Source organism: Schistocerca cancellata, chromosome 7 (genome assembly GCF_023864275.1).
Source record: "Schistocerca cancellata isolate TAMUIC-IGC-003103 chromosome 7, iqSchCanc2.1, whole genome shotgun sequence".
NCBI classification, from domain to species: Eukaryota; Metazoa; Arthropoda; class Insecta; order Orthoptera; family Acrididae; genus Schistocerca; species Schistocerca cancellata.
The window spans coordinates 287,944,242-287,969,787 of record NC_064632.1 but is presented as its reverse complement, the minus strand read 5'-3'; positions in this window follow the sequence as shown (position 1 = coordinate 287,969,787).

Sequence of the window (25,546 nt, the reverse complement as noted above, 5' to 3'; positions counted from 1 at the left end):
AATTTTTCGTGTTTCCCCATTATCTTAACTAGGAAAACTGCAGTTTTTAAAATTTCTTTACAAGACTACGTAAACAAGATGGCGGACAGTTCAACAATTGAATGTTTTCTGGACGAATGTTTTGAATCTTTGTGAGGAGTATCTGACACTCTGTCACTCTGTGTGTGTATGTATGTGTGTGTGTGTGTGTGTGTGTGTGTGTGTGTGTGTGTGTGTGTGTGTTTATAGATTAGTCTCGTCTGATATTTGTGTTAGGGCATGGAATAGACATCAGTAGCAGAGATGTGTGTATTTGTTTATTGTTTCTTTTTTTTCGACTACGGCTATCAATGTTCGTAAATTTTTGTCCGTTATTATTCTTTGGGGGGCTGTTGCTGTAAACGAGAATTTTTATTGTTACTGGTGGTAAACTGTGAAGGGGAAACAACTGTAACGCAAAACCTAAAAGAAAACACTGCACGAAGAAACGGGGTGTATATAAAATAAACACGTATGTTTTCAAATTTGTTAATACATCCTCAAAAACTGGAAATTATATATGTACACGTAGTAAAGAGCGTTCTTGCTGCTGGTTAATAGAGAGAAAATAAAAGCCTACTGATAATGCTGTAAGATCAGCGGAATATGTGTCGGTAAAGGAATAAAAGAAATAAAATTGTTTGCTCAAGGTGGATCCTGCTGGTGACAGGTGACATACCTTTTTTTAGTTCTGAGTATTCAGTTAAGTCTTTCTTTCTGGTTGCTTCAAACTTTAGCCTTCTCTTTAAAAGCTGCATAGTTCCAGCTGAGATCTTATTTTCTTTGGCTGTGCTTGTACCTACAACTAATATGCTGTTTGCGTAAGACCCCATGTTAAATAATTGTCCTATGAATTACTGTATAACCCACATTTGCATTACTTCTTCACTTTAATTAGTGTACATCACTATTCTTTAATAAATTCTCGTAAGCTGCAGTCATGATTAGTCTGTTCGTCTGTACGTCTGAATCTGCTTTAGCTCTGTACCTTACGAATCCGGTCACCGCTATTTGTTGATTCGAACCCATCCGGATGTCACAGTCTGGTCACTTTCTTTATTGTTTTATAAAATATGGTCAGTGTTATCTTTAGCTACAGTTGGTACTTGAAAAGTCTGTTTACTGCTTACTTTCATTTTCAACAGCATATTTACAATAAATATGTGTTTCACGTCAAGTCATACTATCGTACGAGCTCTTATTTCTGATCGGCAAGGAGCCTACTAAAGCCTGCTATTTTGAAAGCCACCATCCATTCCGCAGTAGGACGTGAAACTCTAGCTGATTTCATATCGGCCCATTACCCACTAAATCGAAGCATTAGCCATTGAACCCTAAAACCGTACATCAATATGTCGCACTGTGAAGGCCTCTGCCTACGGAAATGTCATTTCAGTTTAATACTGTGATAAATCTCAGCCTTCGTGACGTGGGACACGATGAGTTAGCAGGCGGCGTCGCGTTCTGAATAGACCTTTAGTTGTACAAAAGACATGCGATTCTGCACGCTGAGAAGCATTTGCAGTCTATCATTCATATGTGCCCTAATGCGCCCACCTATTCAACGTGTATTGACATCGCTGAATACGAGACGGCTGTCACAATCTGGATCACTATGTCGCATTGGAAACCTCTTGCCCTGTCAACCACCCCCCCCCCCCCCCTTTCCCACTTTCCCAACTGCATGCTTAGCTGGCACGGCAGGGAACTGTTGAAACACAAAATTTAGCATTAACGAGGAACCAATGTACTGCATCTGGTGAAAATTGATTTATTGAATGTCGAACTAGGCATGTTGTTAAAAGGATTGTTCCAATAATTACATGAAGTCCCGACACATCAAAAGTAGTAGCATAACATCTCGGAAACGGCTCCGGTGATAAGAGAACAGGAAAATTGTGATTTAACATCCTATCGACGAAAAACTAGTTTAGAGATGCAGGAAAATCTTGTTCTACGGAGAGATTGGGAAGGAATCTTAAACGATTTTGGGGAAACCAGGGAAAATCGAAATCATGAATGCTCTTAGGGGGTTTGATCCGCTGTTTTTACTGTCAGTTCAATGCACCATACTACGTAGTACGGATATACTGTATCAAACCTGTAACAACATACACTATGTAAACTCCCAACAGATAAATAATATTAACATTTAGTGTAACCTCCCAAAAAATAAATTGCGTAACCTATCAATAATAAAATGTGACTAATCTCTCAATAAAAAATTGTGGTTCACTTATAACCTTTCAATAATTAACTGTGAATTTAAAGAGAAAGAGACATTTAGTATTTCGGCCTTTAGTCTGTCATCCTCTGTTTCAGTACCATTTTGGTCACAGAGTGGCTGGACATTTTGTTTTGATCCACCTACCGCTTTGAAATGAGACCAAAATTTCTTACGATTTACTGCAAAGTCAGTACATAGAACTTTACTTTCGAATTCATTGAACGATTGCGTAACGCCTTAGTCGGCATCGTCTGGTGTATTGTAGTTACGAACATACGTATCTGTGAACAATGAGGAATGATAGTCTATGTTACGTGGTGTAGAAATGACCTCTGTCCGATTAATTGCCTGTTCATCTGCAGATAAAGCGTGCTGAAATTCTAATACCAGTTGTACATTTTCATCCTTTAACATTAAATACGAATTTGGAAGTCAATAATTGCGTCGTGTTGTACCAAAAAATTCGTACCTAAAATAACGTCTGTTGTCAATAAGGGAGGATCCAAAAATTTGAGTGGAACGTATGACCTGCAATACAAAATGATAAGTGAGTCTGTAATTTTACATCTACTCCTTTACTCGATACTGCTCCTTTTACTTTAGTTTTGCCTAATGGTAACGTAGGATAAGTGTTCTCTTTGTTACATTCGTTGAATTGTTCTTTATTAATACTGACATAGGTGATCCAGAATCAATTACTGCTGAAAATGCGGATGATCCAGTCTTTACTTCAATAACAGGGTGGGAAATGGTTTTTTGAATAACTGGTTTTTCATGCAAAAGTGTGTCTGGGATGTCGTCAAAAGTAATAACATTTTCGTGAGCAAGATTCTGTGTGTCAAAAGTATTGGTTACGTTGCTGGAAGATTCAATCTGTACTGTAACTAGTCAAATTCTTTCTGACGTGCTGTTACTTGCAGGAGAATGCTGTGGCATTTCAACTATCTGTACTGTTCTGTTATTTCGTCCTGACATATTAGGTTCGGGATGATATCGACTGTCTGGTTCATTCATGATAATCTGTTGTTGCGGATGACTCTGCTGCTGATAAAACCTACTGTTATTAAATGTAAGCTGAAAACTGTGCTCATTACTTTTATGTCTGTCATGATAGTCATTACTATATGGCGCGTTGCGATAGGAATTGAAATGATGTGTTTTCTGTACGTACTGATTTCCTTGTTGCGATGCGTCACTACTTGGCGGAGCCGACGCTGTACGTGTAGGCGGCGAAACATTAAAGCTTGGTTGGCCTTGCACATTACATTGTTGGTTAGGTGTGCTAACCGGCTGGTTTTATTACGCTGGTAGCTCTTGTCATTTCAGGAGTGTTTAATGAAAACTGTCACTCTCAGGTAAAACTTGTCATATCAGGTTTTCTTTAATCATCCTTAATCCTAGGTAGATCCATAGTTGAAGAGCTGTTTTGATAGATATAAAAGATAGTAAAAGAGTAGGCAGCAGTGCAGAAAACTAAAGAAGAAATAGCACTACTACAGATTGGGGCCCTGTGCACGCTACGGCACATATTCATCGAAGTGTAATGAATCCCCTGAGGTCACTTACACGCTGCAAATAAATTTTAGTTTCTGAGTTACAGGACAAGCTGGTGAAAATGCGAAAGCAAATTGTTGTATACAGTCCAAAGGGTGTATCTTTGTTCTGTCATTCTTAAATACCTTAAATTTTCTCACAGATAGAAAGTGATTATAATCAAAATTATAGTCTCTGAATGTCTGAACAGGTTCAGGATTGTATGACTATCTGTTTGTCTGTGACTGTTCGGAATCTAAGTCACGCACTCTCTGTAAATTACCTAAATTATACTGGCTGTGTGAGTGTGAGAAATGTTCGGAGAGTGGGGTATGATGTGTCGTGTTAGAGGCTGAGACATTTTTCATCTCTGTCACTTCTTGCCGTAAAGATGACAATTTTCTACGTAATGTATTATTGGACTAACCTATCTCACTGATTGTCTGCTGTATGTTTTGGAATGCGGGTGTTTGTTTAAACGAAACTGATGACGTATCGTCTGATTTGGTGTCATTATTTTTTTCGATAACGTCAATACGACTGGCCAATTCATCAAATTTTTCAGTCAGTGCTTTCACCTGATCGTCGTTTTTAGTGACACAAGCATGAATTTGTTTCTGCATTTTACGTGTGGTTTTGTTTAATTACTTAACGTCTGCTTTAATGGCATCGGGATCCTGTATTTATTCTAATTGTTCAAGTCTGTTGGTCATTGTCTGAGAGTCTACTGTATATTTATTTTTCAAAGTCTGAATATTAGTATCTGTTTTTGTTTTTAGATCGGATATTCCACCATGCTCTTCAGTGTTCAGCTGTTTGATAGTATTGATTTCGTCTGATACTGTAGCAATGTTGTTGTCTACGTATGTTTTTGCTTTCGTAAATAACGTAGGCTTATCTTCCTTTCTCTGTACAGTAATTGTTTCCATGACTTGTTTCTTTACTTTATTCTGTTCCTGTATAAATTTACGGTAACGCGTTTCACTGTTCTGTAGGTGGCCATTAAAACGTTCGTCAATTTGGCTGTTCTGTTGGTCAAATTTCGTGTTTACTTTCGCATCCAGTGTGCGTGAAAGTTCTGATGACATTAATTTAAACTCGTCACGTAACTGTCTTACGTTTTCAGAACATTGTTTAGCGACTGCACTAATTTCATCTCTAAGTAATTTAGTTGTGGCAGCATGTGTATTGCGTATCTCCTCACTATTATTCCTGGCGCAGGCCTTAATTTCCTCACGTAATTGTTTTTTAGTTTCATTACATTGCTCGGCAACGGCTGTAATCTGTTCAGTAAGCTGTTCAATAGAGGTGACAAATTTTTCATTAATTTGTTTGAATGACCTGTCGTGGTTTTCATTCGACTGTTTGAAACTTTCATTAAGCTGTTTGAAATTGTTGTCGTGTTTTTCATTCGACTGTTTGAGATTTTCATTAATTTGTTTGAAATTGTTGTCGTGTTTTTCATTCGACTGTTTGAGATTTTCATTAAGTTGTTGGAAATTGTTGTCTTGGTTTTCATTCAACTGTTTGAGATTTTCATTAAGTTCTTGCTTGAGATTTTCATTATTTTCATTAATATGTTGTTTGAGATTTTCATTAAGTTGTAGCAATAATTCCATAACTCGATCCATGGCAAGATTAGCTGCGGTATTCTCTGTGCTGTGTGATGGTGTATCTGCTTGTGTCACGTTTTGTGTAACCATTTGGTCATTGTCTGATTCACAAAAAATTTTGCCAATCGGATGTGCACTGTTGGTCACTAAAACGGAATCAAAAAAATTTGACGTGTTTTGCGTATATTGTTCACCTTCGTTAGAAACATTTATCTGTTCATTGCGTAAATTTTGCAAATCAGGTGTGTTAAACTGTGCAGCGTTCATTGTAAAGGAAAGTGCCGCGTCATCAATTGTCGTTAAATTTACAGTGGACACAGTCGAATTTGTTTGCTCATCATTTAGATTAGAATCATTACTGGTGGTCGGTACGCACTGATTGTAACTGGAGGATTATCATTAAGACACTGAGTGTCAAATTATGCAAGTCGGCTTTTTCACTCATTACGGATCGCGATGTTCTGTTAGCAGTTTTTCACGGCATTTTCACAAGTCAACGATAAGCACAAAATCAAACAAAGACAAAGCGAAAATGGAACAAACACAGTGATAACTAAGAGCAATAAATTGCCGATGATCTTTGAAAGAAAGAGTTACAAAGCAGTAAATGCGTTGCGCCAGATGCAAACTACATTTAACAATAGTGTAAATAAGAGCAGATATATGACCACTTCTCAGAAATTCACAAAGAAAATACGATCCTGGCCAGTTGTCGACAAGTGTAACCTCCCCACAAAAATAAAATTCCGTGACCTCCCAACAGTAAAAACAATACAATTATTTATTTCGTTCACATTCAGCGTAACCTTCCAACAATAAAATTATATAAATAATGAATCTTCCTGGCAGATTAAAACTGTGTGCCGGACCGAGACTCGAACTCGGGACCTTTGAGTTTCGCGGGCACGTGCTCTACCAACTGAGCTACCCAAGCACGACTCACGCCCCGTCCTCACAGCTTTACTTCTGCCAGTACCTCGTCTCCTACCTTCGAAACTTTACAGAAGCTCTCCTGCGAACTTTGCAGAACTAGCACTCCTGAAAGAAAGGAAATTGCGGAGACATGGCTTAGCCACAGCCTGGGGGATGTTTCCAGAATGAGATTTTCACTCTGCAGCGGAGTGTGCGCTGATATGAAACTTCCTGGCAGATTAAAACTGTGTGCCGGACCGAGACTCGAACTCGGGACCTTTGCCTTTCGCGGGCAAGTGCCCTGACAATTGTGTCCCGGAGTTATGGCGCACTATCATCGATAAAAATTACATCGTCGTTTGGGTCTCCAACATACCGAACACAATGAGTGGTTCAGTTGGACCTCACGACCCAGTCTAGTCCATGTTAACACAGTCCACACCGTTACGGAACCACCACCCTGCACAGTGCAATTTCGACATCGTATGTGTACTCTGGCCCTACTGTGAGCTCTTACCAACTGAAACCTGGACTCGTGTGTTAAGGCCACGGTTTTCCAGTTCCTGCCGATATGGTTACGAACCAGAGAGTCGCTGCATGCGATGTCATGCTGTTAGCAAAGGAGGGGGATGCAGGAGATTAGTGTTCACGTCCCGTCGACAACGAGGATATTAGAGACGGAGAGCAACTGTTAGCAAAAGCATTCGCGTCCGTAGTCTGCTGCCATTCCCCACTGAAGCCATATTTCGCCGCAGTGTTCTAACAGATGCGTTCGTCTTACGTTCCACATTGATTTCTCTGCTTATTTCACGCTGTTTTGCTCGTCTGTTTGCGCTGACAACGTTATGCAAACGCAACTGCTCTGCTCGTTAAGTGGAGGTAAGTCGTTCATTGCGTTGTCCATGTTGATAGGTAATGCCTGAAATACGGTGTTCTCGGCACACTCTTGACACTGTGAATCTCAGAATATGAATTACTTAGCGATTTCAGAAATGGAATTGCTCATGCGTGTAGTTCCAACCACCATTTTACGTTCAGAGTTTGTTAATTCCCGTCTTACGGCCATAATCAAGTCTGAAGTGTTTTCACATGAATCACCTAAGTACAAATGAAAGATTTACAGTGCACTGCTCTTTTATATCTCGTGTACGCGATAATACTGCCGCCATTTCATGTGCACATCGCTGCATGACTTCCCTCACATCAGTACACAATACAGAGGGGTCCAAAAAATGTATCCATTGTTTAAAAGTACATAACTTTGCAAACTAATTGACAAAGTTGTCTCATTTTTGGTGGAAGTGTAGCTTAAAGTCCAACTTAAAGATATTACTGTAGGTGTTCGAAATGGTCACCATTACAAACGATGCCGCCGAAATGCAGCACGAACTATTGACTGCAATGTGTTCAGTTGGACATTTGCACGTGAATTTACGATAGATTCCCGAAGTTCATCCAATGGGCGTGGCTTTTGTCGATAAACGACGTCCTTTAGTGTTACCTACAGGTAACAGTCCAGAGGAGTTAGGTCTGGGGAACGTGGTGGGTACTCCACAGCACCTCTGCGGCCTATCCATCTTCCTGGTAGATTTTCGTCGAGATACGCCCTAACACGATTTTGGTAGTGGGATGGGGAACCATCTTTTTGAAAGTAAACTCTTCCGTCTCCATACATATCTCGGATGGAAGGTAAAATGGGTGGCTGAAGCTTCTGAAGGTACACCTCACCGGTAGCTGTGCCGTCAAAGAAGAATGGCCCTGTAAGATAACCCACCCCACTCATTTGCACCTGGGTAATTCACGGCTTTGTCTACATGGACGTTCGCATTTTCTGCGGCCCAGTAGATGCAGTTGTGGCGATTTACTGTACCATTGAGTTTGAACTGTGCCTCATCAGACCACACAATCATTTGTGCAAACTCTTTATCGTTGCGCATCATGTTAGTAAACCACTCGCAGTACTCCATTCTACTATCTGGGTCGTACTCGTTCATTGCGTATAGCAATCGTGGGTTGTAGCACTTCTACTTTGCTGTCTTCAAAATTCGCTGAATATTTGAGCGACTCTCTCCAATTTCACGGGCACACTGTCTCGCAGACTTTTGTGGTGAGCGAGTGAATTGTTGTAACACACGACGGGAGTTAGCTGGACTTGTTACTGTTACAGGTCGTCCAAATCGTTGTTTGTGTACATCTTTAACACAGCATTCGGCTTCAGATTTGTATCGAATGCGACGAATCGTTAAACGTTTCGTTGGCTCTGTTTGATACTCATTTCACCACTGCCGTTGAACCTCATTAATGTTTTCGTACTTAAAATACCACTTCAAAACTGACTTCCTTTCATCGAATGCAAGCTTCGCGCTAGCCATGTTTACTCGAGTAACTAGGTGCATCTAAGAAAGAATCGCTGACTATCCGCCGACCGTCATCTGACAAAACAAAACAACGCAATGCAACGCTTGTGTGGCGATTGCCGGAACTACAAACGATTACACTACCAAAGATGAGACAACTCCGTCAATTTGTTTGCCAGTAATGTACATTTAAACAGTGGATGCATTTCTTTGGACCCCTTTGTATATTGCTTCTTAATGTGACACCAGCATATTGCATTTCTTTGGTCAGCTAACGCCACTCATGGATTAGGCCTGTTCCCACTGACAAACGTTTACCTGCAAGACAGTATGAAGAGTCATGTATGGTCGTAGGACATGAGAGCAGTATGTCACCTATGCCACCAGTACAGCCGGCCGCTGTGGCCGAGCGGTTCTAGGCGCTTCAGTCCGGAACCACGCAGCTGCTATTGTCCCAGGTTCGAATCCTGCCTCGGGCATCGATTTGTGTGATGTCCTCATGTTAGTTAGTTTTAAGTAGTTCTAAGTCTAGGGGACCGATGACCTCAGACGTTAAGTCCCATAGTGCTCAGAGCCATTTAGAGCCACCAGTCGTTATCTCAGTAGATGATCGCTCGTGGTTCCCCAACTTCCTCATTCAAGTACCTCCTCATTTTTCACCACGAGGCTGAATGGACACCGTTCTAGACCACTTACCTGAGACAATCCGAGGAAGTAGCAGGAATCGAAGCGTGGTCCTTTCGCACACAAGGGAGTGAAGCTAACCATTCGATTACGTGAGTAGTGAACTTTGGTTGGCCTCATATTGTAATACCAGAAATTTCTTCGAATTTGGAAAGTATGCAAACATCCGAGAAGCCTACTGGGATGGAAAAACTGAGCACTAATTGGTCCACTGTTGCTTACAAAAACGGGACCTAACTTTCACAACACGCTGCCAGCGGGTACACAGGTACGACGTAAATATTTAACCACATGACATATACCTGACATGAACGTATCGTCTGGTTCACGCTGAATGTCAGCATGATGCCTTTCGTTTAAATTATCGCACTCCCCAACGATCACGCACTTATCTCATTGCTACGTAGTACTGAGTGGTGTTCATCTTATTAAATCACAGTCACAAAATTCAGGTAAAAGCTGCTCGTATATCCCACGAACGGATGTAGGAAATTGTATACGGTTAAAAGTTTCTTCTTACGCCGCTTTCAGATATTAGGCATACAGTGGCAGTTGTGATGTTCACCACTATTATCACGTTTCGCCCGAAAAGACTGTCTTCTTACAAAAGAACAGAAAAAAACAGTCTTGGTTGCACAAGATAGGTTTATTTAATCTTCACACGTGACGCTTTTCGCCTACTCTAGGCACCCTCGGACAATTTGGGAACATTAAAAACTGGTATAAGTATAAATTGCTACTGAAGGTAATAATCAATGAATAAATAAAAATTCCAAGGGAAGACGTACACCGATTGGAGTGTGTAGCACAGGGCCACATTTCCGTTTCATGGAGTGGTAGGGGCATAAATTCTAACTCATAAAATATTGCACCATAAGTGAGTTTACCGAGGTAAATTTCAACAAATCGTAACCGAGGTGTCAAACTTGATTAAGAGTCCTATAGAACCGGGAGGTGACAGCCCGAAAACTAGCGTTAATGGTTCTGTACCTCAGCGATTAAGTTCTTGCTATTCGTAACCAAGTCGTCAAAAGTGATGAAGAGTCCCAAACAGCTGGAAGATAACGGCCAGATATCCACTATCAATGCTACAAGGTGATGTAATGAGGCACTGACAGTGGATATCTGGCTGTTACCTCCCAGTTCTTTGGAACTCTTTTCTGCCACTTTTCATTCATGCCACTTCTCCATTACTTTCTTGATCTTCGATTTACTCTCAAATCATATTCTTTACTCATTAGACTGTTGATTCCATTCAACTGATCCTGTAATTCTTCTTTACTTCCACTGAATATAGAAATGACATCAGCGAATATTATCGTTGATATCCTTTTATGTTGAATTTGAATTCCACTCTCGAAACTTTCTGTTATTTTCATCATTGGTTCTTCCATGTACAGATTGAAGTATAGCGGCGAAAGACTACATTCCTGTCTTAGACTTTTTTCAATAGGAACAGTTATTTCTTGGTCTTCCAGTCTTATTGTTCTCTCTTGGTTCTTGTACAATTGCATTATTTGTCTTTCCCTATAGCTGCCCACATTTTTCTCAAAATTTCTAGTATCTTGCAACCATTTTACGTTGCTGAACGTTTTTTCCAAATCTTCAAATGGTATGAAAGAGTCTTGACATAACCAGAAACTGAAAAAGCTCGTAAGTAAACGACCCATACGAGTTAACACAATTATAGCACTGACCCTTTAAACGCCGTTGTCATGGAAAGACCCAGAAGGGACGGAAAATGGTACCGTGGGCCCTTGGTGTTAGCCTATGTCAAAGTAACATCAGTTTACTACGAATTTTCTCGGCAGTTTCTTCAGAAATTACTTGAAAAGGGCATTTACTAATGTAACAAACCTGGAACGCTGGTCAGTTTGTGTTTATGGTATTAATCCAGTAATAAATGCAATGTTGATCAGTGACCTGTATTGTGCAGAGCTGGGCATGACTTGAGGAACGGAACTCACCCTTCTGTATTCGCGTGGTTATTGCATTCTAAGCAGCACGCTACAAATATACGTTGAGGAGTCAAAGCACTGTGACAACTGTCTACGTGACGCGTTGCGGGCGGTACTGGCTAGTAGGATGTAAGAACATGGCCGATTGAGTGAGTTAAATTTGTAGTAAGAAATTTTATACATTTATTAAATCACTACTTGTGAAAATATAACGTAACAATTCATTCTGGTTCACGCCATGGTGTATCAAAGCAAACAGCTTTCATGTAACTTAATTTCATTCATCATTTTCGATGTTTAAGGAAGCTTGCACTCGTGTCATTGATCGTGTAAATAATGGAAATTGTACTAGCTGCTTATTTTTACATCCTTAGCAGAACGCGTTTCTAGATTTATTCTCATTTTCAAGTGCAATTGTTAACATTAATATGTTTTGTGATGTTTCCTCGTGTGATATTCTGCATCTCTTGGATTGCAGATATCTTTTTAAGGATATACTGCAATCGAAAATTAGGACACAGTGAGTCTTGGAGTGATTTTATATGCTTATGTTAGAAATTCTGTTTTTGTTAGTATACAGACAAGTACCGTGTTTCTGCATTACACAGCAAGTCGCACACACACAGATAATCACCTACACTGTTTGTTTTAGTGATCAAAAGATTCTGCTACGGTTCCTCCAGATACTACATCTGCCAACTAGCAATAATTTTCAAGTTAGATACGTCGAACATATCAAGTGTTACACATATAGCCAATTTAGAATATCACAAATAGCAACACACATGAATGACACTGGACGCCCATTAGGAAACATAGAATATCTTAAGTTACTCCACCACGACACATGTAGATTTAATGGAGGAGTTTCAAATTTTTGTTCACCACTAATAGAAAGGAGAAGAAATTCTCAGTGACAAACTAGATAGTAAATCAGTTACCTTTGGCAAATGTTTCTCCTGCATATAATAACGGTAGTAATTTTCATGTATATACTATGTGATCAAAATTATACGAACATCCCCACCTCCCCCCACATGAACCATGGGGAGACTTGCGTGCCTCAACGATACAGATAACCGTACCGTAGGTGCAACCACAACGGAGGGGTATCTGTTGAGACGCCAGACAAACGTGTGGTTCCTGAAGAGGGGCAGCAGCCTTTTTAGTAGTTGCAGGGGCAACAGTCTGGATCATTGACTGATCTGGCCTTGTAACACTAACCAAAACGGCCTTGCTGTGCTGGTACTGCGAACGGCTGAAAGCAAGGGGAAACTACAGCCGTAATTTTTCCCGAGGGCATGCAGCTTTACTGTGTAGTTAAATGTTGATGGCGTCCTCTTGGGTAAAATATTCCGGAGGTAAAATGGTCCCCCAATCGGATATCCGGGAGGGGACTACTCAAGAGGACATCGTCATCAGGAGAAGGAAAACTGGCGTTCTATGAATCGGAGCGTGTAATGTCAGATCCCTTAATCGGGCAGGTAGGTTGGAAAATTTAAAAATGGAAATGGATAAGTTAAAGTTAGATATAGTGGGAATTAGTGAAGTTCGGTGGCGGGAGGAACAACACTTTTGGTCAGGTGAATACAGGGTTATAAATACAAAATCAAATTGGGGTAATGCAGGAGTAGGTTCAATAATGACTAAAAGAATAGGAGTGTGGGTAGGCTACTACAAGCAGCATAGTGAACGCATTATTGTGGCCAAGGTAGACACGAAGCCCACTCCTACTGCAGCAGTACAAGTTTATATGCTAAGTAGCTCTGCACATGATGAAGAATTTGATGAAATGTATAATGAGACAAAAGAAACTATTCATTTAGTGAAGGGAGAAGAAAATTTGATAGTCATGGGTGACTGGAATTCTAGAGTAGGAAAAGGGAGAGAAGGAAACATAGTAGGTGAATATGGATTGGGGCTAAGAAATAAAAGAGGAAGCTGTCTGGTAGAATTTTGCACAGAGCATAATTTAATCATAGCTAACACTTGGTTCAAGAATCATAAAAGAAGGTTCTATACATGGAAGAATCCTGGAGATACTAAAAGGTATCAGATAAATTATATCATGGTAAGACAGAGATTTAGGAACCAGGTTTTAAATTTAAGGACATTTCCAGGAGTAGATGTGGACTCTGACTTCAATCTATTGGTTATGATCTGTAGATTAAAACTGAAGAAACTGCAAAAAGGTGGGAATTTTAGGAGATGGGACCTTGATAAACTGAAAGAACCAGAGGTTGTAGAGAGTTTCAGGGAGAGCATAAGGGAACAATTGACAGGAATGGGGGAAAGAAATACAGTAGAAGAATAATGGGTAGCTCTGGGGGATGAAATGGTGAAGGCCGCAAAGGATCAAGTAGGTAAAAAGACGAGGGCTACTAAAAATCGTTGGGTAACAGAAGAGAAATTGAATTTAATTGATGAAAGGAGAAAATATAAAAATGCAGTAAATGAAGCAGGCAAAAAGGAATACAAACATCTCAAAAATGAAATCGACATGAAGTGCAAAATGGCTAAGCAGGGATGGCTAGAGGACAAATGTAAGGATGTAGAGGCTTATCTCACTAGGGGCTAGATAGATACTGCCTACAGGAAAATTAAAGAGACCTTTGGAGAAAAGAGAGCCACTTGTATGAACATCAAGAGCTCAGATGGAAACCCAGTTCTAAATAAAGAACAGAAAGCAGAAAGGTGGAAGTAGTACACAGAGGGTCTATACAAGGGCGATGTACTTGAGGACAATAATATGGAAATGGAAGAAGATGTAGATGAAGATGAAATGGGAGATATGATACTGCGTGAAGAGTTTGACAGAGCGCTGAAAGACCTGAGTCGAAACAAGGCCCCGGGAGTAGCCAACATTCCATTAGAACTACTGACGGCCTTGGGGGAGCCAGTCCTGACAAAACTCTACCATCTGGTGAGCAAGATGTATGAGACATCCGAAATACCCTCGGACTCCAATCCCAAAGAAAGGTGGTGTAGACACGTGTGAAAATTACTGAACTATCAGTTTAATACGTCACAGCTGCAAAATAATAACGAGAATTCTTTACAGAGGAATGGAAAAACTGGTAGATGCCGACCTCAGGGGGATCAATTTGGATTCCGTCGAAATGTTGGAACACGTGAGGCAATACTGACCTTACGACTTATCTTAGAAGAAAGATTAAGGAAAGGCAAACCTACGTTTCTAGCATTTGTAGACTTAGTGAAAGCTTTTGACAATGTTGACCGGAATACTCTCTTTGAAATTCTAAAGGTAACAGGGGTAAAATACAGGGAGCGAAAGGCTATTTACAATTTGTACAGAAACCAGACGGCAGTTATAAGAGACGAGGGGCGCGAAAGGGAAGCAGTGATTGGGAAGGGAGTGAGAGAGGTTATTAGCCTCTCCCCGATGTTATTCAACCTGTATATTGAGCTAGCAAAGGAAACAAATAAACAATTCGGAGTAGGTACTAAAACCCATGGAGAAGAAATAAAAACTTTAAGTTTCACCGATGACATTGTAATTCTGTCAGAGATAGCAAAGGACTTGGGAGAGCAGTTAAACAGAATGGACAGTGCGTTGAAAGGAGGTTATAAGAAGAACAGCAAGAAAAGCAAAACGAGGATAATGGAATATAGTCGAATTAAGTCGGGTGATGCTGAGGGAATTAGATTATGAAATGAGACACTGAAAGTAGTATAGGTGTTTTGCGATTTGGGGATCAAAATAACTGATGATGGTCGAAGTAGAGGAGATATAAAATTTAGACTGGCAATAGCAAGGATTGCGTTTCTGATGAAGGGAAATTTGTTAACATCGAGTATAGATTTAAGTGTCAGGAAGTCATTTCAGAAAGTATTTGTATGGAGTATATCCATGTATGGAAGTGAAACATGGACGATAAATAGTTTGGACAAGAAGAGAATAGAAGCTTTCGAAATGTGATGCTATAGAAGAATGCTGAAGATTAGATGGGTAGATCACATAACTAATGAGGAGATATTGAACAGAACTGGGGAGGAGAAGATTTTCTGGCAAAATTTGACATGAAGAAGGGACCGGTTGGTAGGACATGTTCTGAGGCATCAGGGGATCACAAACGTAGCATTGGAGGGCAGCGTGGAGGGTAAAAATCGTAGAGAGAGACCAAGAGATGAATACACTAAGCTGATTCCGAAGGATGTAGGTTGCAGTAAGTACTGGGAGATGAAGATGCATGCACAGGATAGAGTAGCATGGAGAGCAGCATCAAACCAGTCTCAGGACTGAAGACCACAACAACAACAAAAATCCCCAAAAACATATATTTTTCATATTAGGTGCATTGTGCTGACACATACTGCCAGGTACCCCATACCAGTGACTTCAGTAGTTATTAGACATCGTGAGAGAGCAGAATGAGACGCTCAGCGGAACTCACGGACTCCGAACGTAGTCAGGTGACTGGGTATCACTTGCGTCATACGTCTGTACGCGAGATTTACAAACTCCTAAACATCCCTAGGTCCACTGTTTCCCATGTGTTAGGGAAGTGGAAACGTGAAGGGAGACTGAACACCACAAAACCTTAGAGGCCGACCTCGTCCGTTGACTGGCAGAAACTGCCGACAGTTGAAGAGGGTTATAATATGTAATAGGCAGACATCTATCTAGACCATCTCACAGGAATTCCAAACTGCATCAGGATCCAAGTACTATGACAGGCATGAGTAGAGAAAACTGGGATTCCATGGTCGATCGGCTGCACTCATGCCACACATCACGCCGGTAAATGCCAAACGACGCCTCACTTGGTGTAAGGAGCGTAAAAAATGGACGATTGAACAGTGGATAAACGTTGTGTGGAGTGACGAATCACAGTACACAATGTGTGATCCAATGGCAAGGTGTTGATATGGCGAATGCCCGGTGAACGTCATCTGCCAGCGTATATAGTGCCAACACTAAAATTCTGAGGTGATGGTATTATGGTGTGGTTGTGTTTTGCGTGGAGGGGCTTGTACTCGTTGTTGTTTTGCGTGTATCTAACACAGCACGGGTCCACACTGATGTTCTGAGCACCTTCTTGCTTCCCACTGTTGAAGAGCAATTCGGGGATGGCGATTGCATCCTTCAACACGATCGAGCACCTGTTTATAATGCACGGCCGTTGACGGAATCGTTACACGACAAAAATATCAATGTAATGGAGTGGCCTGCACAGAATCCAGACCTGAAACCTATAGAACACCTTTGGGATGTTTTGGAATCCCGACTTCATGTCAGGCCTCATCGACCGACATCGATACTTCTCCTTGATGCAACACTACGTGAAGAATCGTCTGCTATTCCCCAAGAAAGTATCCAGCACCTGATTGAATGTATGCCTGCGAGAGTGGAAGCTGTCATCAAGGGTAAGGGTGGGCCAACACCATACTGGATTCCAGTATTGCCTATGGACGGCGCCACGATCTTGTAAGTCATTTTCAGCCAGGTTTCTTGATACTTTTGATCTCTCTCTCTCTCTCTCTCTCTCTCACACACACACACACACACACACACACACACACATATATATATATATATATATATATATATATATATATATATATATATATATATATATATATATATACTCCTGGAAATGGAAAAAAGAACACATTGACACCGGTGTGTCAGACCCACCATACTTGCTCCGGACACTGCGAGAGGGCTGTACAAGCAATGATCACACGCACGGCACAGCGGACACACCAGGAACCGCGGTGTTGGCCGTCGAATGGCGCTAGCTGCGCAGCATTTGTGCACCGCCGCCGTCAGTGTCAGCCAGTTTGCCGTGGCATACGGAGCTCCATCTCAGTCTTTAACACTGGTAGCATGCCGCGACAGCGTGGACGTGAACCGTATGTGCAGTTGACGGACTTTGAGCGAGGGCGTATAGTGGGCATGCGGGAGGCCGGGTGGACGTACCGCCGAATTGCTCAACACGTGGGGCGTGTGGTCTCCACAGTACATCGATGTTGTCGCCAGTGGTCGGCGGAAGGTGTACGTGCCCGTCGACCTGGGACCGGACCGCAGCGACGCACGGATGCACGCCAAGACCGTAGGATCCTACGCAGTGCCGTAGGGGACCGCACCGCCACTTCCGAGCAAATTAGGGACACTGTTGCTCCTGGGGTATCGGCGAGGACCATTCGCAACCGTCTCCATGAAACTGGGCTACGGTCCCGCACACCGTTAGGCCGTCTTCCGCTCACGCCCCAACATCGTGCAGCCCGTCTCCAGTGGTGTCGCGACAGGCGTGAATGGAGGGAAGAATGGAGACGTGTCGTCTTCAGCGATGAGAGTCGCTTCTGCCTTGGTGCCAATGATGGTCGTATGCGTGTTTGGCGCCGTGCAGGTGAGCGCCACAATCAGGACTGCATACGACCGAGGCACACAGGGCCAACACCCGGCATCATGGTGTGGGGAGCGATCTCCTACACTGACCGTACACCACTGGTGATCGTCGAGGGGACACTGAATAGTGCACGGTACATCCAAACCGTCATCGAACCCATCGTTCTACCATTCCTAGACCGGCAAGGGAACTTGCTGTTCCAACAGGACAATGCACGTCCGCATGTATCCCGTGCCACCCAACGTGCTCTAGAAGGTGTAAGTCAACTACCCTGGCCAGCAAGATCTCCGGATCTGTCCCCCATTGAGCATGTTTGGGACTGGATGAAGCGTCGTCTCACGCGGTCTGCACGTCCAGCACGAACGCTGGTCGAACTGAGGCGCCAGGTGGAAATGGCATGGCAAGCCGTTCCACAGGACTACATTCAGCATCTCTACGATCGTCTCCATGGGAGAATAGCAGCCTGCATTGCTGCGAAAGGTGGATATACACTGTACTAGTGCCGACATTGTGCATGCTCTGTTGCCTGTGTCTATGTGCCTGTGGTTCTGTCAGTGTGATCATGTGATGTATCTGACCCCAGGAATGTGTCAATAAAGTTTCCCCTTCCTGGGACAATGAATTCCCGGTGTTCTTATTTCAATTTCCAGGAGTGTATATATATATATATATATATATATGGATATAGCCTGTGTAATGGAGGAGGCACAATACCAAGGCTCACCTTGTCCCAATTCTCATGAAAATTCTCAAACAGAGAATTGCGACAAGGTGAGACTTGGTATTGTGCCTCCTCCATTACACAAGATGTCACACGCATCCAAATTAACACCGACGCTGTTTTAGTAACAGGAACAGCCTACAAGGACATTAAGACACTACGGTTCCACCAACAGTTTGTACACTGTTAGAGCTGTTATATAAGAGGCATACATGTGGAGGAGGCATGATACCTCTACATACACAAGAAAAAGTACTGTTTCTATCGTTAACTTATGAAATCACTCCAATTTATGATTGGAGTATACCCTTAACAAGTCATCTACAATGCAAGAGGGGCAAAAGATCAGACATGGAAACATTACAAAAATATTCGTGTTAAGAAATACCCTTCAAAATGAGAATAAATTAGCTGAACGCGTTCCACTAAGCATGCAAAAGTAAGTAACTGGTGCAGTTTTTAATTATTTAAATCATAAATACCTCTCTCTTGAGCTCATATAAACAGAGGATTTTGTGAAAATGTTGTGAAAATAAAGTTCACAAGAAAAATTAAACCTTCTGTTGAGAATTTAAGGAGATTAACAATCGTCTAAGCATCATGCTTACAAGGGTATTTTTAAAAATTACAGATCTTCTCAAATTTAAAAATCAAGCATTTAAAAACTTCGCTTTCATAGTGAAATTGGTTGTTTCTGGGTTTGCATCATCGACAATGTCGCACAAAACCTGCCACCTATATCACATCCACTTACAGACAGGTAAACGATGATTTCCAATCATAAATTTAATTTAAATGATCATTAAACCCTAAATTGTTTACCAGAAACAAATCAGTATTAGTCATAAAAACGTATTACAACATCAAATGAAGCATAAGTAAATAAATCAGTGAGAAAGAGTTGTGACAACCTTGTTACCAGAATCAAATCTTGCTACCCTTGGCGCAACGTATGAGGGTAGCAGAGACACACGAAGAGTAATTGTAGCGCCGATATAGGTAGCAAATGGGGAATTCCACTGACGTAACAAGCTTTGATAAACGGTGGATTACTGTTGCCTGACGCCTGTGAAAGAGCATCTCAGGAAGTTGAAGCTGGTCGACTGTTAGTGTACTACCGTAGTGAGCATGTACGGAAAGTAGTTGAAGAAACCCGCTAGTAGGAGACATTGCGAGGTCCACGCCTCATCACAAAACGTGGCGTTGAGAAGCCTGGCTGCCCTTTAAAACAGGTTCAGAAGCTTCAAATGGCTCTGAGCACTGTGGGACGTAACATCTGAGGTCATCAGTCCCCTAGACTTACAACTACTTTAACCTAACTAGCCTAAGGACATCACACACATCCATACCCGAGGCAGGATTCGAACCTGCGACCGTAGCAGCGGCGCGGTTCTGGACTGAAGCGCCTAGAACCGCTCGGCCACAATGACCGGCTTGTAAAGCAGGACAGGAGATGATTTAGGGCAGATATGACGAGAGTGTGCAGTGCCAGTACAGGCACCAGCGTTTCCAAACAACAGACGAGCAGTACGTTCCGTACGGCATCGTCAGATACGATCTTCTGGCCGTCGGGTGAGGTCAGTGGTAGGGTGCTCTGCACATTAAATCCCAAACTATAATTTAGCAACCTTTATTAAAGTATAACTTATAACTGAACTTGACCCAAAAGAATACAGGATTAATCAAAATGTAAAAATTAAAACAATTAAGCAATGGAAACTCGTGGATGCAATGTAACAATATTATGAGAAGGAAAGTTGCTACTGACCATATAGCGGAGATGTTAAGTCGCAGATAGGCACAACGAAAAGATTTTCACACATAAAGCTATCGGCCAATGGCCTTTGTCAACAATAGATAAACATACGCACACACACACTTACGGAAACGCAACTCACACACACGACTGCCGTCTCAGGCAACTACGGCCATAAAGTAATAGATAACTGCTAATGACGCAGTCAGTAATATTTCAATACATAATTCCACCCAACCATAAGGTCAAGAAAACTTAAATATTATTCATAGTCCAAAACGTTTGAAATGAAGAGGGCACAGTAGTACGTGAACAGGTCAGATTTTCGGAAACCTTAGCCAATGAAAGCAAGTAATAACGTCGATATCAAACACATTTTATAACAATAATAATATCCCACCTGCATATGAGAACACAGCCCATGATTGTCACACAGTTAAGTCACGTAAATCAGCTAGTAATTTACCTTAAAACCTACATAAGAACTACCCTAAACACACTAACAATAAAATATTAAATAACAGTAAATGGTACGAAAACATACTTTCTTCGAGGTAGCGGCAGCCGCAACAGGTATATAGTCGCAAACGTACAGTCAACGACACCACTCGATTAAGATCTTCGTCTTCATCTATGTGATCAGGCCCAGTGGACCGCAAGCTCCTACAAGTTTTCTCTTCCACTGAATTCGGTCCATTGCTGCTATCCGTCATCCGTCCACTTCTATTGATGCTTGGTTTAAATCTTCATGGAGGCCATCCCTCCAACGCTTCTTGGGTCTCTCTTGGGGTCTCTTTCCTGTATATGTGAAATCCAGGCGCTTCCAAGGTCATCTGTGATCTTCCATCCGGGCCACCTGGCTGGACCACTGCATTCGTTTGGCTATGACAGTTCCTGCTATGTTGGACTGCTGGTGTAGTACCTCAAGCTCTTGGTTGTATCTGTTCCTCCATTCCCCTGTGTCTGCATCCAGAACCGGGCTGAAGATGTTCCGAAGCACTTTCCTCTCAAAAACAAGGAGCTTATGGTAGCCCTGTTTCCGGATACTCCATGTCTCACAGTCATATAGAACAACAGGTTGGATCAGGGTTTTGTACAGTCGAATCTTGAACTGTCTGGAGAGATATTTGGAACGAAGCAGTTACGCTAGGCTTGGTTAAGATCGGTTTCCTGCTTGTATTCTGGCACTGACCTCTGCTTCACGTGAGTTCTCAGTGAAAAATTCCCCTAGGTATTTTAATTCATGCACTCTGTTGTAGGACTGGTCTTCCACCTGCAGTGGTTGCAGATGACCAGCAGTCTCGTTTAAGATACCCACAGAAAATGGTAAGGTCAGTGGTCTAACCACAAATTGTGCAAATCAAGCATTTGTTGGCTCAGAAACTTAACGTCCTGAATGACTTAACATTATGATACGAATTACAAACACGAAAGAAGCAACACAGAATGAATGGAAATCGATTGTACATAACGGTATAATCGTCAGACACACATTTGCACTTTACATACCGCTCGCCTCTAATTTCTCTTCTGTGGAAACCTTTTCCTCATCTCAAGAGGAACAATTGAAACCTACGTCCTCAATTATATGCTGGTTGTACTCCAACCTTGGACTTCTTCCACAATTTTTATCCTCTACGGCTGCCTCTGGTACCATGAAAGTTATTGCCAGATATCTTAACGGATGTGGTAACATCCTGCCCCTTTTCTTGTTAGTGTTTTCGACGTATCGCTTCTCTCGTCAATTCTGCAGATATCCTTCTCATTGATACCTTACCAGTTTACCAAATTTTCAACATTCCCCTGTAGTATCTCATCTCAAATGCTTCGATCCTCTCCTCTTCCGGTTTTCCCATAGTCCGTGCCTCACTACCATACAATGCTGTGCTACAGACGTACATTATCACAATTTGATACTAGTAGACTTTACCTGGCCAGGAATGCCCTTTTTTCCAGAGCTGCTATGCTTCTCATGTCCTCCTTGTTCCGTCAATCACGGGTTACTTTGCTGCGTAGGTTCCACAATTCCTTAACTTGGCCTACTTCGTGATTTCAAATTTTGATGTTATGTTTATCATTGCTTCCATTTCTGCTGCTTCTCATTACTTTCGTCTTTTTTTATGTATTCTCAATCCATCATTGATATCCTCTCAACTTAAGTTTAATTTCACTCTAGAATCTTTCTTTTATTTCCATCATTGCCTCTTCGGTGTATAGATCGAACAACAGGGAATAAAGTCTACAGTCCATGCCTAATATCCTTTTTACTGCGAGCATGTAGTTTTTGGTCTTCCGTTCTTAATGTTCCTTCTTGGACAAGCATATTACAGCAGCGAAACAATTTAACAAATCTTGGAAAGCTACTCAGGGCTAACATCTTCGGTATTCAGTTTACACAATAATGACACCTGGTGAACAGAATGCTGAATCATTAGAGAGCGACTAAATCCATAGATCTGTCATTCACCAGAAAGTGCACTCGTCAGCGACTCCACTGTGCGTCTTCTCGGCAGGTCTTAACCCTTTCAGACCTTTTTTTGTGGAGGAATGCTCTGTGGCAATGCTCTGAGAGCATAATACACTCCTGGAAATGGAAAAAAGAACACATTGACACCAGTGTGTCAGACCCACCATACTTGCTCCGGACACTGCGAGAGGGTTGTACAAGCAATGATCACACGCACGGCACAGCGGACACACCAGGAACCGCGGTGTTGGCCGTCGAATGGCGCTAACTGCGCAGCATTTGTGCACCGCCGCCGTCAGTGTCAGCCAGTTTGCCGTGGCATACGGAGCTCCATCGCAGTCTTTAACACTGGTAGCATGCCGCGACAGCGTGGACGTGAACCGTGTGTGCAGTTGACGGACTTTGAGCGAGGGCGTATAGTGGGCATGCGGGAGGCGGGTGGACGTACCGCCGAATTGCTCAACACGTGGAGCGTGAGGTCTCCACAGTACATCGATGTTGTCGCCAGTGGTCGGCGGAAGGTGCACGTGCCCGTCGACCTGGGACCGGACCGCAGCGACGCACGGATGCACGCCAAGACCGTAGGATCCTACGCAGTGCCGTAGGGGACCGCACCGCCACTTCCCAGCAAATTAGGGACACTGTTGCTCCTGGGGTATCGGCGAGGACCATTCGCAACCGTCTCCATGAAGCTGGGCTACGGTCCCGCACACCGTTAGGCCGTCTTCCGCTCACGCGCCAACATCGTGCAGCCCGCCTCCAGTGGTGTCGCGACAGGCGTGAATGGAGGGACGAATGAAGACGTGTCGTCTTCAGCGATGAGAGTCGCTTCTGCCTTGGTGCCAATGATGGTCGTATGCGTGTTTGGCGCCATGCAGGTGAGCGCCACAATCAGGACTGCATATGACCGAGGCACACAGGGCCAACACCCGACATCATGGTGTGGGGAGCGATCTCCTACACTGGCCGTACACCACTGGTGATCGTCGAGGGTACACTGAATAGTGCACGGTACATCCAAACCGTCATCGAACCCATCGTTCTACCATTCCTAGACCGGCACGGGAACTTGCTGTTCCAACAGGACAATGCACGTCCGCATGTATCCCGTGCCACCCAACGTGCTCTAGAAGGTGTAAGTCAACTACCCTGGCCAGCAAGATCTCCGGATCTGTGCCCCATTGAGCATGTTTGGGACTGGATGAAGCGTCGTCTCACGCGGTCTGTACGTCCAGCACGAACGCTGGTCGAACTGAGGCGCCAGGTGGAAATGGCATGGGAAGCCGTTCCACAGGACTACATCCAGCATCTCTACGATCATCTCCATGGGAGAATAGCAGCCTGCATTGCTGCGAAAGGTGGATATACACTGTACTAGTGCCGACATTGTGCATGCTCTGTTGCCTGTGTCTATGTGCCTGTGGTTCTGTCAGTGTGATCATGTGATGTATCTGACCCCAGGAATGTGTCAATAAAGTTTCCCCTTCCTGGGACAATGAATTCACGGTGTTCTTATTTCAATTTCCAGGAGTGTATTAATGATTTTAGATGCTAGATTTATACAAAATTCTGTACCCATTTGCGAAACATACTTTTTACTCTTGGCTTCCTTTTATAAAGTGAATACAAAATGTTGTCTATTGTAATGAGGAGAAAAGCGATCAATCAATAATTACCAAGCAAAATGAAAATAAGAATATTCAATTATACTGTGGAATACAGCGAACCAACCACATCCGTGTATTGTGGTAGTCCAAACCTGCTGCGCGCTGTTGTATTGACTTCTTATATTTTCACTGTGATGCCGAATAGTTGGCCGCACCTGCGCATGATGAAAAGGCTGAACACTCCGAAACGTGTACCTTAAATTTCCGTTGGGAAAAAATGCTTCTGTTGCAGCAACGACACAGTATAATTTCGTGTGCACAATTGTAGCCAGAGGGTCTGAAAGGGTTAATTCAAATCTGAGAGCCACAAAACATCGGACACTTCCAAATTCAGCTGCCACCGTAGACACTGCGCAGACGAACGGATGAACATACACTGGCACGGTCTTGCACACACGGTCACGCGACACTTCAACTGTTTACACTGACAGCGTACCTCTGGTCCATTTACAATTGCCCTCTCTCGGTCAGCCTTACTTAAAATCCCTTTCTCGGCCTGCTATACTACTGTAGTGACCATTCGCAGTCGTCCATTAATCGTAAACATTCAAGCCTGCCCCGCAATATTTACTTTTTTTTTTCACGGGGGTTAGGACATCAAACGGGCCGACTTGGATCAGGAGAGGCATCACAGAATATTTTAATAACCAGTGTCTATACTTTTACAAATAAATTCATAAAACTTTGTCAGCGTCACCAGGAAGGATTCAGGATTCACACTCATTGCAGTGGAAGTTCGAAAACATAACAAAATAAATTTTTTTACGTGTCAAATTTAATCATCTTTTTCACTTACTAATGGCAGCATTTCTTGCTACAGGTACACTTTTCTTCATAAGTTAAAGAGATTCTTCGATGAATGTTCCAGAGCATACATACCATACTTACAGGTGTATGAAACTCTAGAATTTATTTAATTTATGAAGAAACGAAAGAGCTGTTATATTTTAAACTTCATGTTTAGAAAAAATACAAATTTTATAGTTAATTACCTCAATTTTTGCCACAGTTTTGAATATATTTTGAAAATTCTAGAGTTTCATACACCTTTAAGTATGGGTTGTATGCTGTGCAAAATTCATCGAAGGATGTCTCTTACTTATGAAGAAAAGTGTACCTATAGCAACAAATGCAGCCATTAGTAAGTGAAAAAAAGTATGAAATTTCACATGTAAAAAAATTATTTCTTTATGTTTTCGAACTTCCACTGCTATGAGTGTGAATTCTGTATCATTCCTGGTCTTGCCGACAACGTTTTA